Raw genomic sequence first — 13,368 nt, 5'->3', positions numbered from 1 at the left:
TTTATGGCCCAGATCAGGCAACAGGAAGGAACCAGAGGCAGCCTATCTGCTCAGTGGAGTTCCCATGATGCCCTGAGACAATCTGGTATTTACTTGAAGTTTGGACCCATTATTCTACTGCAACATTGCTTGACTCTGTTACAACTGAAACCTGACCATGGTAAGGTTTAGATCTAAACTGAACCCCAAGAGCTTCATGTGTTTAGCAGGTGGCTGGATTATGGGGTTCCTCTAAACATCTGTGGATTCATCCACAGATAGACTGAGTAGCTGAATGTGTGGCCTGGTTGGAGGTGCTTTTCCAAGGGAAAAGCCTTGTTGTCTACAATCAGCAAGGGCATGGAAGTGGGGCCGCCTAAGTCCACTGCAGCTCACATTTCATCAAGCCTGTCCTGGGTGTGGACATGGAACTATAGGCTTCAACCCTTGCCATCCTGGCTCAGGGTCTTGCTTCAGACCAACTCCTCCTCATCTCCCTACTTTTCCCTTGGTGCATGGAAATATTTACCCTATAAAACTGTTCTTTGAAAGTGTTTCAACTTTCTCTTTTATTTTTACAGGGCTTTATAGCTAAGAATTTTATTTGTGTCTCAGAAGAGACTTTGGATTTAAACTTCTCTGCAATGCTGCAATTTGGTGACTTTTAGAAATGGATTAAATGCATTTTGTATATTGAGATAGACATGAGATTTTTTAGGGGTCAGGAGCAGAATGTTTTGGTTTAGATCCAGAAGGTTCTCCCAAGTCTCACATCCAGATGTGGACCCTGGTGGGAAGGGGCAGCTGCCTGGGGCTGTGACTCAGAAGAAGGGAGTATTCTGCCCCCTGGCTCCATCCCTCTCCCTCTGCTTCCTGGATGCCATGGTTGGAACACCTTTTCCTCCACTATCCCCCATGGCCATCCTCCTTCTGCCTTGGAATGTGCCAACCATGGACTTAAACTGGATGGATAAAAACACTTCTTCCTTTAAGTTTTAGGTGTCCAGTATTTTCTTTTAATGACTCAAACAGAAAAAAAGCTTTCAATGAACACATTTTCAGCATGACCTTCACTTAAAAAAAATAATGATGTATACCTGAAATCCCAACATTCTGGGAAGCTGAGAAAGCGTATCACAAATTTGAACCTGGAACAGGGATACTTGGTAACTTAGTGAAATCGTGTCTCAAAATAAATAAAGAGAAAATGATTGGGAATATATAGCTCAGCATGAAGATCTTGATGGAAGTACCAAGACTGTTATCACCTGCCACCAAGCATGTCTTCACTACCAGAAGGAAGCTCTTTTATTTTATTTTTTTGCTACTTCAGGATGCCTTAAGTGCAGGTCTGGTGCAGCCTCTGGAGCTGGGAATCGAACCGTGGTCCTATGCGCCTGACGACATTTGCCCAAGCAGCACTTCAAACAACTGAGCTATCCAGCAAAGCCTCCCCCACAACTACCAGAAAAAACAAACAAACAAAAAAACATATAAAAAGTCAATTTCTCCTGAATTAAAAACCAAAAACCTATTACTCCATTTCGTTCTACAACTGTCAAAAGCCTTTGAATAACTATGACAATTTTCCAGGAAAAAAAATGACTATAATATCAAATGTTGATTTATTCAAAGTTTGTATTTTTTTAAAGTAAGCAGCTGGTTCAAACAATTGCTCACAACAAATTACAACGTGTAAACAGAGGGATACATTTGGGGACTAGCAATTGGCTTCACAGTACAGATGGGCTTATAGATGACCTTTCCAATTTTTAATAATGTCCATAATTTATGTGTGAGCAAAGAAATGCAAAGATGCCTACTGCACCTCTCTGACTCAGTACAAATCACTTTTATTTACTCGGGCAATACGTCATGGTCCAGTTAACTTCCTAATTAAAGACAGCAAGATGCTTATGCTCCATGCTAGTGGCATGGAAAATACTGTTTTGTGTGCAATATGTTCAGCTGGGAGTTAAAGCTGTTCTGCTTACTGAGGAGAAGCCACCACCACTGCCTTCATTTGATTTCTAAAATAACTGAGACACGGCTTTCCTATTCCAGGTGAATAACTATTGGGTTCTTTTCAGATCAAGGTTGTGAGTGCCTTCCACCCCATGTTACTTCTCAATCTGTATGTACCAAGGTTGCTGAACCAAGATTGCTCACACATTTTTGTGCCTGTCTGTCTCTTCCCAATTCATGGTCTCTAGCAGTTAGAGGAATAAAAGCAGGTGTGTGGTAAGAGGCTCAGGGGGAAGAATGGCTATCTTGGGTCAAGTTCTAGCCTCCAGATGCTCCAAGACTGCTTCCACCTTCCATTAAATATGAATACACTTTCAAAACCCAAAGCATAAAGATGGACCCATCATACTTCCCAATTTCTGATTATATTTGCAAAGTTACAATTAGAAAAAAACCAGAATGATACCAACATAAAAAGAAATAAACCCCATTCTGCTACAATCAACTGATTTGCAATAAAGATGTCAAGAATACATGGTGCAGAAAGGATACTCTTTAAGAAATGGTGATGAGAGTATTGGATTCCATACAAGTAAAAGGAAAAGAGGGGAATCTTTTATTTTTCTTTTGTATATTTGATACAGGGTCCCACTGCAAAGATCAGACTCATGGGATCCTCCTATTTTCAGCCTCCCCAGCAATGGGATTACAGGCATGCACCACCATGCCTGGACTCTGTCCAAGCCTCAGTGCACCCCAGGGGCAGGGTTGGTGCTGCATGTGGGACTGGGGATTGAACCCTGGTCCCTGCACTTGCCAAAGCAGGGGCTTGTCCACTGAAGTATCTTGTCAGCCCAAGGAAGGGAATCTTAGCTCATGCTAAACACAAAAATCACCTCAGAATGGATTAAGGGTTTATACATAAGTCCTAAGCTCATAAAACCAGTGGAAGAAAATAAGGATAACTGTCAGGATATTGGTCATGGCAATGAATTTTTTGTTGTTGTTTGGATAAGATTCCCTAAAGCAAAGGCAACAAAAGCTGAAGAAACAAACAAGGAGGGCCATATCAGAATAAAGTTTTTGCACAGCAAAGGGAATAAGTTAAGATGTCTAATTAAAATGTAGCCTATGGAATAGAAAAGAATATGTGTGAAACACATGGTACCTGATAAGCTTTTAAGAGAAACATGTACAAGGAGCTGAGATGGCTCAACAGAAAACACCTGACTAAACAATGAGCAAAGCACAGGGATAGATGGAATAGACATATTCTGTGCTTCTCATTCCAAAGAAAACATACGGACAGTGAACGTGAAGGGAAGCATGATCTACATGACTAAGCATCATGGAAATGCAAATGAAAACCAAAATGAGATGCCGTCTCACACTCGTGTAATTGGCTATTAAAAAGATGAAAGGGCCAGCCAAATAGCTCAGCAGATTAAAGTGCCTGCAAGTAGGCACCGGGGCGGGAAATTCAATCCCCAGGCCTGCCACACTGGCCCCACCCCAGAGCCTGCTGAGATGGCAATTATGGTGTGATGTGGTATGGTGTGTTGTGGTGGCACATGCCTGCAATCCCAGCCTTTGGGAGGCTGTAAACACGTGGATCACTACGAGTCCAATTTAGTAGTGAGGCCCTGAACAGTCTGTAGGCCCTTCCCTAAAATACAAAAATAATAAAAATAAAAATAAAAAGATGAGAGATAGCAAATATGGCTAAAGCTGCAGAAAAATGATCCTTTATGTATTGTCACTAAAGGACGTAAATTGGTGCAATCCTCACCTAAACTCTATGGAAAGTCCTCGTGGAAATTTAAAAAATGAATTAACAGTGCAATTGTCCCCATTCTGGTTGTGCATACAATAAATTAAAATCATTTTCTCAAGGAGGTTGTCCACACTCCCATGTTGATTAGAACATAATTCATAACATCTGAGCTATAAAATTACTTTAACAAGAATGGGTAAAGTAAAGGTATCACATATACACAAAAAGGAACGATATCTAGGCTTAACCAAGAAGGAAACCTTGTCACTTGGGACAATATGGATGAGTCCAGAGGACAGTAAATGGAATAGCTTCATGAGCAGGAAAACAAATTCCATATGACCTTTCCTTAAGGTGGAATGTAAAAATGTTGAGCCCATAGAGACAGTGTGTTACAAAGGTTGTTAGGCCAGCCAAATAGCTCAGTGAACTAAAGCACCTACATAGACAGAACACAGCAGCTGGGGTTTGATCCCTGGCATGCCCTGCGGACCCCACCCCAAGACAGGCGACTGAGACTTGGGTGTGGTGGTGCCTGCCTGTAATCCCAGTTCTTGGGAGGCTGAACATAGGTGGATTACTACGAGTCCAATCTAGTAGTGAGACCTTAAACACCCTATAGACCCTGTAGACCCTGTTCTAAAATACATTAAAAGAAAAAAAAAGATTGTTAAACCACAGCGGGATGGAACATAAAGATGTGGCCATGAGTAGGCTCAGTTTTGTTACATTATCCAGTGTGATTTCCAGGTTCTTAGTGCTTTTGAACTCTTTCAGGAGCTCAATATACCATGAAACCACATTTATTCCTTATGGAAAGAAAATTACCATGTGTAACTCAACCTACCATCTGAAATGTAGGGTCATAGGAAGCCTGCTGACCAGCCAAACAGTAAGGTCTGGTGGAAGAATACTGCAGCCCTGGACTTTGGTTCTGACTTCAGGAGGGTATTATTGATAAGTCCCATCCTCAGTTAGGTTCTGGGGCCCAATAGAACTAACTAGACTTTTAGTTAGAATAATTAGTTTTTGTCACCAAGGAGAGGGGAGGAGAGCAGAGTGGAAGAGAGGAGAGAAAAAGAAATTAGTTTTCAAGTGCTAATATGTAGTATGTAGATTAAAATTAGTCATTTTATATTCTTTAAATTTGCTAAGAAGATGATAACAACTATCCTCACCACATGGTAGAAAGCTAACTGTGGGATGACTAGAGATGTTAATCAGCATGACTAGTAGTCACTTCGCAATGCACATGCACACCACACTATGAAGCTTGAGGCCCTCTGTACGTTTTTACCCATATATGGTCATAGTACCTAATGATTACACTCACCACGGAGTCTTGGTACATGCACACAATGCGTGCTAATGCTCTCTAATCCCCTTTGTCCCCCTGTCTCTTGTACTTCTTAAAAATAAGCATTTTTGTCTATTTTTCCTTAACAAAGCTGGGAGGGAGACACAGAAGATTTATACCACCAGAAAGGGGAATGAGAGACAGAGAAATACACAAAGAACAATAAGTTGGGAATAAATATAAATTATAAACAACCAGCTAATTTCTTGGCATTTCAGTGACGAGATATGTACATTTGCAATCCTATAAAGCAAAAGCTACACCTTCCAGGTAATTCAGGGACCTATAATGTAAATTAGCTAAATGGTTGGCTGTGAAGTCGGCACGGCAGGTGGAGACCAGCAAATTGGCAAATGTTTTCTAGAAGAGAGGATTGTTTTCTAGAAGAGTGGCAACTGAGTTGCCACTCAGTTCCATCCTCCAGGAAAATCAAACCACTCCTGAAAATGTAATTTTTTAAAAGAAAATGTACAATCCTATGATTTTTAAATATTAGGAAAGAATGAATATTAAAAGGAAAATATTGGCTGAGGCAAGTGAACTATGTGGGCTGTGTAGAGTTCGTAACTGCTGTCAGAAGGATTTCTATCAATAGCTCCCTTTACAGTTTATCAGGTGGGTTAACTGAGTCACTTACTTTAACCTTTATGAGACATTTATTATGGAGAGACTCTCACCTCAGCGAATAGATCAGCCATGAGTAGGCTCAGTTTTGTTACATAATCCACTGTTATTTCCAGGTTCCTAGTACTTTTGAAATCTCTCAGGAGCTTGATATACCATCAAACCACATTTATTCTTCATGAAAGGGAAATTACCATGTGTAATTCAACCTTCCATTCTGAATGTGGTGTCATGAGAAGCCTGCTGACCAGCCAAATGGTAGGATCTGGTGGAAGAGTACGGCAGCCCTGGACTTTGGTTCTGACTTCAGGAGGGTATTATTGGTAAGTCCCATCTTCAGTTAGGTTCTGGGGCCATAACATTCAATGGAATGACTGATATAATTAAATTCTTAGAGACTTAGAACCTTCAGCAGACTAGATATGCCTCAGTAATCGAGTCTGCTAGAGCTAATCCCAACAGATGTCACAGTAAAACCAAAATGTAGAATTAAAAAATTTAGTATTTTGTAAAACCAAGAAATGATAAATGTAAAAAATAAAACTTCATGGTAGCAGTAATCAGTTCCAAGTTACAAGAAGTATATAAGTATTTTGTAACTTTCATGAGTATTTACAAGCTTAGATACTTCCAAGACTCATTTTATATGTGGATTTCAGACTCAAATATGGGCCAAGACTTACATAGACTTTTATATGGTACTTGTATCGATGAACATTATTATGATTTTTTAATGTATTTAGTACAAGATCTATAGGGTCTCACTATGTAGATGGACTCATAGTGATCCTTCTGTTTTCAGCCTCCCAAATGCTGGGATTACAGGTGTGCACAACCATGCCCAGTCTCAATCGCTGTCTCAATGTGCCCTGGAGGCAGGGCCAGGGCCAGCACAGCATGCAAGGGATCGAACCCTGGTCACTGCTCAATGTGCATTAATATTGAAATATATAGTGTCCTCTATAGATGCATGTATGAGCCATAATCCTCAGTGTAGCAGTATGCAGAGGTGGGACCTAGAAAGCTGACTGAATCAAGAGAGTGTTCACTGCATTAGTAGGTTAGTCTGCTGTGAAACTAAAATTGTAGGTCATCAGTGGGAGGCATTAGATACATGAGGGTTCCTGATGAAGGGAGGAGATCACAGGGACGTGGCCTGGGGATTATATTTTGTTGTTATCTGCTCACTGTCTGGCTCTTGTTCCTCTCATTGCTCTCTAGCTGACATAAGGGCATCATCTTCCCTTCACCCTGCCTTCTGCTGTGTTCCTGCTTTGGAGCCTGCTGACCATTGACTGACGCCTCTGAAGCTGTAAGCCTAAATCAGCTATGTCTTCAAGTTGTTTTCCTCAGGCAATTGTTCACAGCAAGGAGAGTCTAACATAGGTTGTACTTCTTAAATATTTTGCTTTTACTTTGTTATCCAATGAGCAAAAATGTCATCATGAGATCCAAGTGTATAAATACTCTAAAAATGCCAGACATCTGCTGCTGAGCCAATTTATTCCACAAAGCCTATGTCAACAGTCTACGTGCTAAGTCTACCAAAAACATGATAGAAAAATGAGTTAAAAGTCAGAAAGTGGGATTGGGGAGATGGCACATTAGAATAAGCACTTCCCTTTCAAGCACAGGGTCCTGAGTTCAATCCCCGGTTCTGAAAATAAATAAATACATACATACATACATACATACCCCAGAAAAAATGTAAGCCAGAGAGTGATAACACATTTAAAGGAAAATCTTAAATAAAAAAGCCCACTGAACATTAAATGTGTCCCCTTGAGGGTAGCAAGTTGGTATTAGAAGAAATTCAGGGACAGGATACAAGACCACTTTATTCAGAAGTGCAGATATTACATGAGGTCTAGGTTAGATGATAATAGTGATTGCTGTGGTGTGTGTCTAGTTGTCCCCACAAAGCCTCATGCAGTCATTGGGGGGCTCCTGGAGTTGTGATTATTGTGGGTAAGGATACTGCACTTGCTGTGGGGCAGTTAATCTGCATTAGAATGTAAGGAGAGAAGAGAGGGTAGCTAGCTGCCTGAGCTGTGGGCCCTCCCTTTTGCTCTCTGCTTTTTGCTGTCACCATGAATCGCTGCTTTATGCAGCCATGTACCACTACCTCGGACCCAGCTGAGTGTGGAAAAAAAGCCTCCACTTACTGTGAGCTAAATAAACCTTTCCTTCCTTCATTTTGGGAGTTGGGTATTTGTCCCAGCAATGAGAGAAAAGTAACTGGGACATTGATGGTGATGATGAAAATTATCACCACCAGCGTAATTACTATCACCACCACCATCATTGCCATCTTCATCAGAAGGGGTGAATGTTGCAGGTACTATTTGTGGAAACTACAAGTTCTATATTAGCTGATAACGAATAATATCTTACTTACTTGAAACTATCCATGCTGGGGTATGTATTATTATAATAAATATGCTAATATTCATTAACATGTTAATATTTATTAATGCATATTAATATCTATTAACAATATTAATATTTCAGTTAGAAGGATAAGAAAGCAAGAATATACAAAAAATAAGAAACACTCACAGAGTCAACAGTACTTCTGGTTGTCACCTAAGTCAAACAGCATACCATATATGCTCAACTCTGGTGTGCTCCTACCTTTTGATATAGATAGAGATTTTTTTAAGGTATGATTTAACAATTCTATATTTGGAAATTTTGTTAAGAAATATTATCTTTATATATATAGGCAAGTTTTCCTAAGGATGAAACAGTTTTAAAGGAGAGATATTTTCAATGATTATAAATTTCTATCCTCTACTCATAATGTAAGTTTTTAAAAAAAATATTTCTTCCAACTTACATTTCTTCCCCCTTTTCTCATCAAATACTCAGTTGAGCACAGTAATTGGCTAGGACATCTATATCCCCCTTCAAGTACAGTTTGAGATGAACATGGGATGGACTCATATAACTTTCCTACTGGTAGCGGTCTGGTGCATGTAAATGCTCAAAAAATGGTGGTTCCATTTCCTTTGTCCATTCCCACTAGGTTGTCCCAAAGTATCATCTAGTTTCAGCACCATGAGATGCAAAATAAGAAGCCTTTCTGAAGCAGCAGGTATCTCTAGTCCCAAACATTTTACCCAAATTGGTTGTATGGTGTATGGTTTCCTTTAAATTTATTCATTCAATTTATCTACAAGTAGCTCTTGCCAAATATTGTAGTTGTATTTATACATTGAAAAGACACCAAATAATGTTTTATGGTTTTGTGAAATTAACTTTACAAAGTCTGTGCTAATGAATTCAAGGGGTGCTTTGACAACAAGCTATTTGGGGATAACTGATAGGACACTTAATTTAGCATGCGTCATCCTCCATTATTTTCTAGCAGTATGATACTTTATCACTTAGAAGGTGGACTTTCATATAGTTGAAACTAGAAAGTCCTAATGCCTTCACTGAATTCCCAGATGAAGACTGCTATAAAGATAAAATTTTCTAATCAATTTATCTTGCTAAGTGATTGCTATCATCCTAATCAGTTTGTACTAAGTTGACCAGGGTTGCAGCCTTCTATAGGAAAATCAGATATGGTACCACACATTGTGTGTATTGCTTAAGTAATCTCAGTTCTTTTTGCATTTGTGAAACCCAAAGCAGAAAGAAGTGAGGGCAAGTGTTGCTTCATTACTCATCCTCACTTAGTGGGGCCAGCTAATTGTGTTGAACTGGGTGCTAATCTCTTCTCACTGGGAAAAACAGGAGCCGCGGATCCTTGAAATAGAAGTTGTGATCTATAGAGAAATGGTGTTGAGGATGATTCTATGAAGAGAATTGCCTAGAGCACTTTACAAGCAGCAGTCAGTAGGTGAAAACTAGTAAACAGAAAGTGGCAGAGTGACTGTGGGAACTTAGGATACTGTAGAGATCATAATGCTATGGATCTTGTGCTGAACAGAACCCCTATCCTAGGGCATGGCTGTCAGTGGCCCCTAAATTGAGGGGAAGGAGTCTGCAGAATAATTCCAGTGTTTTTCTTTTCTTTTTTTTTTTTTTTTTTTGCGGTACCGGGGATTGAATTCAGGCCCTTGCACTTGCCAGGGAAGTGCTTATTCCACTGAGCCATCTCCCTGGCTTCACCAGGGTTCTTTTCATCTGGCTCAATCATCTCAGACTCAGAGATCCTCCTGTTTCAACCTCCTCAGCCCATGGATTACAGGCGTGCACCACCACGCCTATTCTTGGCTAGTTCAACACAATTAGGATGGGGACAGCAAGGCAATATAGTACCGGGATTGAGTTCCAATCCTTGCACTTGCCTACGCAGGCACTTAGGCTGCTGAGCTGTCTCTCTAGGCCTGCCATCTTTTCATGACAGCACACTTGCTTTCTCTTCTTGTGACACATCAGAGACAAACCAGGTCTAGATTTGTTGCTATACCTAATAGCCTATTCCAGATTTCCTTCTATGTGCAGTGTTCTAAAAATGAAATATCAAGGGGCTATTCCCTGAACTTCTAATCTTTAATTATGCCTCAAAAATAGCTCTTAGAGTTGTACATATTAGGTAAAGAAAACTTCCATAGATTTAATGAGGAAAATGTAGAATACTAAGCAAAATATAATTGTATAAAAATATAACAGAGGAAATATAAAAATATATGCTGAATTATTAACAGTGCCTGTAGACACAGGGCAAATTAAAGGTTTTCATTTTAAGTGATTGGCTAATTAAAATTTCACACACACTCAATATAGTACCTGTGAGCCATAAGGCTAGATAGCACAGTAGACAAATTCCAGTAAATCTCCTATTCTTTCTGAATTCTATTATAAAGTAAGTAATGGCATCAAATAATGTGAATTATAAGGAGGGAAACCAGTGTGAGGCATAAGTAGAGTGGTTCTGCTGCCGGCTTGATTGGCTAAAGGAGCACTTTCCAAAATGGCTTCATCTGAGTGGACACTGATGCTCAGAGGAGCCTCTGGGAGGAAGGTGAGAAGAGCTCTAGAGGCTTTGGTGGCTGGGGCTTTGGAGTCTACCTCAGATGCTATAAGAAGGTAAGGGAGCAACTTTTCCATCACAGTGGAAGCACCCGACCTTCTGAAGGTCACATGGGTCACACTGCTTATCAGGAAGCCAAGAGCAACAGGCAGCGACCCTCCTGGTCACAGAGATCTGTGCAGGGAAGCGGGGTGGCGTGAGAGGGAGGGGGCGATGGGTGGGAAGCAGGGCTCAGGCAGAGCTCCCGGGCTTTGCTGATGAATCTCATTATATGTGTGAGTGACCTTTTAGGGTAGGAGGCTACACATTGCCTTACCAGAATCATGTCTATAGAGCTTTACTGCTTTTTTTATTTTTTATTTTTTGTATTTTAGGGAAGGGTCTACAGGGTGTTCAGGGTCTCACTACTAGATCAGACTTGTAGTGATCTGCCTTTTTACAGCCTCCCAAGAGCTGGGATTACAGGCAAGTGCCACCACGCCCAGTCTCAATTGCTGTCTCAGCATGACTGGGCAATAGGGAGGAGGGGACACGGCAGGCCCAGGGATTGAACCCCCAAGCCCTGCGTCTACTTGCATGCGCTTTAATCTGCTGAGCTATTTGGCCAGCCCTACTGTTTATGTTTTGGGAGGAAAAATATTTCCTTTCATATAATAGAGTGCATTCTAATACTTTTTTTTTATAATTTTCTTTAGTGACTTAGACATAACTGATTTTCCAATATTAAAGCAAAAGAGCTTTGAAATCATCCTTACTTCTGAGCTTCTAATCTCTACCTTGGGATCAGTGGCTTGTCAGTTTACAGATAGGCTGGCTGACATGTTTGCTAAGTGCAGTTCCTGCAGAGGGACTCAAGAGATACACCAGGCACAGTGTTCCAAATCTCAAAACACACTTCGCAGTTCTTTTATATGACCCTAATTATTCACCAAGAAAACTTAGCATAGCTATTTCACTTAACACATACCAATTAGCCTGTGCAATGATATTGAAATCTATTCCCAGTACCACATCCTGTCTAATCGGAACATGTACATATTTTTGGAAATATTAATAAAGTTTCAAGTGGTTGGCGAACTATAGAACATGCCTACACTTCATGGCCTTGATCTAAGAATGGTTTTTACATTACTTGTAAAAAAGGAAAGAAAAGTGATGGGGAAGTATAATATTTACTACCAAGCCCTTCTCTAGCTAGTTCTCCAATACACTTAGCGGGAAATTCTCAAGCACCAGTGAATTATCAATCACCAGCAAATTAAATGAGTTTAACACAAACAAGGTAATTAATCTAAAATACAATGAGTAACAAAAGCAGATGACTTTGCCAATCAATTTATCAGCATTGGAGAACCAAGAATGAAGGGCAATGCATACAACAGGGGATATTTTAAATGCTGAAAGTTCTCTCTTCATTCCGGAACAGAATGAAGCCCTGATGACCCATGTTGTACCATACCTCATTGCTCATTGTACAGTGAAGTCTCCTCGGTGACAATGAGAATATTTACAACACTGACCCTCTCTGAGTCTGGTTCAGTGTAGCATGGGTTCCAGTGAAATTTTATCAATAATCATTATGTGACTGGACTCATTTGCTATTTAAATGACTGAACCTTCTGGTTCCATTTTAGGAGACAGACAAGGACGTGAGGTTATTGTCAGAGCAGGAGTCACACTCATTTAATACAGCTGAAGCCTTAGATGGCACTCAGGTAACATCAGCCACCTGCCCTAAATTACAAAATTTCATTGACTGCACTAATCAATACATGTGATGCAAATGATACTTGGGGTACTTTCATGCTAGTCTTTGCTTGCAGGTGGATAGAGATTAATCTCAGCCAGAAATCACCACATATTGGCTAAACAGCAAATTTACACACACACACACACACACACACACACACACACACCTCTTAAGAAATAAAAAACCAAATACACCAATAAAAAACTCCACTCAAAAAAACTGTTTTTGATAATACTAGTTAATAAAAGTAAGGTATATAGGAATTACTTCTAACATGATAAAAAAGAAAAATCAGGCAAAGAGAAACACTTAAAGCTTGTGCTTAACCAAAATGCTTTAGAATTCCATTGCAGAAATGCAATCTTCGTTCCACTATTTCATTAATATGTCGTTTTGGACGTATTCTCTAAGCCTCTGTTCTTTCTCTGTAAAATAAGGGCAATAATAGTTGCCTCTTGCGTGAGCCAATTTGTGATCTAAATCAGATAATGCACAGAAAACAGAAATATACTTTAAACAAGTATATTTGCCAGTAATTAGCTAAGTACCACTTCAAATCATAGATGTTAGTAATGAATTGATTCTAACCAACAATGTCTACATAGTCCAGGCTGGTAAAGAAAAACAAAATGCTAATTCTTAGTTCTGTATTTCCAAAGATGGCTTTCAAACACTTGACAATAGCCATGTTACTTAGCATTTATATTGGGCTTCAATGTTTTCAAGATTCAATGTTTTTTGCCTGGTTTGCAGCATGGCCTATGTAGATGGTGAGCTCCAATTGCTACCCTCCATTTGCCAGGAAAAGACGGAGGCTCAGAGAGGTCAAACACTTGCTTATAGAGCCATGGCTATGATTACAATTCGAACATTCAGATCCTTTAGCATGAGTCAATAGCAACATAAATTCTCCCAAATTTAGATTTATGAGG

The 13,368-nt window shown here is 39.9% G+C and overlaps 1 protein-coding gene across 4 annotated transcripts in view; it reads right to left on the bottom strand.

The window, feature by feature from the left end:
- Sgcd (sarcoglycan delta) overlaps positions 1-13,368 on the bottom strand; it is a 645,238-nt gene that overhangs the window by 241,514 nt on the left and 390,356 nt on the right. The gene's annotated exons all lie outside the window — the stretch shown is intronic.

This window comes from Octodon degus, unplaced genomic scaffold, assembly GCF_000260255.1.
Source record: "Octodon degus isolate 3935 unplaced genomic scaffold, OctDeg1.0 scaffold00029, whole genome shotgun sequence".
Classification (NCBI taxonomy): domain Eukaryota; kingdom Metazoa; phylum Chordata; class Mammalia; order Rodentia; family Octodontidae; genus Octodon; species Octodon degus.
The sequence above is the reverse complement of the archived record's forward strand: the minus strand, read 5'-3'. Positions and strand labels throughout refer to the sequence as shown.